Below are 2,362 nucleotides of genomic sequence, written 5' to 3'. Positions count from 1 at the left end.
GCTTACACTGACAATGCTAATCTTAATCCCGACCTCTAGAACTGCCTAACTTCCTCCCTTTGGAAGCCGACCACACGTGTGCTCTGTGAGGCACGGCTGCCAGGCCCGGGGGACCGTCCCGTCCCGTCCCAGCGGCGATACCTCTGATGAGGGGCAACTCTCTTCCAAGTGTGAGCGTTGGGGGTTTTGCCAGGGGATTGCTTAGACGCGCGCGTGTGTCACTGCACGAATGGGTGTGTTCTTACAGTACAGTACTGTCACCTTCGCATGGCCACTGTCCTTTGGTACTGCGCCCCCTTGTGGTTCTGGCCGCTACCATCACGCTGCAGCCGACATTCTAAGGCTTAATATCTTACAGTGCAGAAGTCACATGGACAAATTATCGGGCCTTTCCTGTATTTTTCTGCATATGGTTCCCGCAGATGGATGCCGTGAGACGATCGACCCCCCCCTTCCCGGTGTCTGTCTTCAGCCTTTATGTAGGACACTCTTATGCCGGGGAAAAAAGAGGTGCATTAATTTAAAGTTACTACCGTGGCTCCATGGTGAATCCCCCTTATTCAGCAGATTCCCTGAATGAATTAAAAGCAGGGCACCACCCCCCACTGCTTTCTTGCTGCATTTCAGAAATCTCTTCTGCTCGAGGCAGCATCCAGCAAGCTTAATCCGGCCCTTTTTTTTCCTGTGGAGTTGACAAAGTTAATTGTGCTAAATTTAATCACAATGCTTGTTACAGCTGCAGCCTTGCAAAGGTCTCTGTCGAATATCCCAAAAGGCACTATCCAGCTAGCCAGTGAGTTCGGTTAGCCAGTTAGCCAGTTAGTCGGTCAGCCAGTTAGCCGAGCCAGATTTCCATTTGAACATCAGACTCATCACTTTCTCAGCTGGTGTCCTGCTCCTTTCATGTCCTGTCTAAATGCTAATGGGGGGGTTAGGGGTTCTTTCAGGAGCGGCAGTGCTGGGGTAAGCACAGAGGGGTGTCATACCTCGGCCACAGACATGCGTTATGGATGAGCGGCGACTGGGCACTGCATCTGTACTGGGCACTGCATAGGTCAGCGGTGGTGAGCACGACATCGATCGGTTCGGCCCTCGGCACACGCCAACCGCAACGTCTGAGTCCGTGGAAATGGGTCCAGACGCAGACAACAGAAACGCCTTGCAGAACACATGGCCACTGTCTTTTGGTACTGCTCCCCCTTGTGGTTCTGGCCAATACGTGCATGAGGTTCACTTCACGGGGAAAACGGAAGGATTATGCCGAATTCGCATTGTTATGAATGTCACAAAGAGGTTTTAATTTTAGGAAACGTGATAGCAGAAAGCAAAATGAGACAAAGTGGAGAAATAAACAGTTAGATGTTAAGAGGGCCTTTGTTGGGCCACTTTTTTTCTTTCTCTGAAGTTTCGGTGTCTGGCCTGCAGCATTTAAAAGTGAAAAAAGCCAGTGATTCATGTGAAATTCCCACCCGCGACAACTTTTACTCACTTCTCGAGTCCTCGGCTTCCTGTTTGCCTTCAGATTCTGAGCTGGAGAAAGCCCTGCGTCTCCCAGCGCGACTGACAGGAAGCGGTGAAGTGAGAGAGAGAGAGAGAGAGAGAGAGAGAGAGAGAGATGGCTCCACTTTGCCAGCACTGGTCTCACCGAAGCAGCGCAGGGCCCGGAGAGTAGCTCGTCCTCACTGGGCAGCCGTGCCTGCTCCACAGGTTATGCCAGCGATAGAGCGCTTAGGGCGAAACGCCGGGGGGAGAAACGCGCCAGTGGCTGCCAGCTACAGACATCTGGAGAATCTAGCAGCATTGCTTTGTGTAATATCATGCATTTGTAGCTCCTTCACGGCATATATTCACCGCAGCAGTCAGGGTTAAATGCCCAGCTCAGAGGTACAGTCCGTCTCGGACTCAGAGTAGCTGCAGCTCTGCGGTGAGGCTTAAATCCCCCGAAAAGGAGGTTCGGGGTACGCAAAGTTAATGAAGGGCAGCTGCAAGTCGGCGAGAAAAGTTAGGGTTAGGGCTAGTGGGGGGCAGGTGCGCATCCTTTGGGTGGAGCACCGAGGCCACCCACGGACCTCTGGGCCTTTACAGACCTTCTGGGTCATTGTTTCTTTACTAGTTACATTGATTCTTAAACCACACCAATTGCAGTGTCTTTCTCTTTAGGTCATTTTTGAGGTAAATGTTCCACCCCCCCGCCCCCCATGCCTGGCACCACCACACCGCTTTCCCTTCTGCCTGGTGCTTTCATCCCTCAACTTGGCACAGGATACGTCTGACACTTCGACAGGGCTCGATTTACTTTCTGTGTTCTTGCTCTGGGGTTCGGGGGGGGGGGGTGGTGGCCAGCGAGAAAGGGGAATCTAAA

This window comes from Brienomyrus brachyistius, chromosome 15 (assembly GCF_023856365.1).
Source record: "Brienomyrus brachyistius isolate T26 chromosome 15, BBRACH_0.4, whole genome shotgun sequence".
NCBI classification, from domain to species: Eukaryota; Metazoa; Chordata; class Actinopteri; order Osteoglossiformes; family Mormyridae; genus Brienomyrus; species Brienomyrus brachyistius.
Note: the sequence above shows the minus strand (reverse complement) of the source record.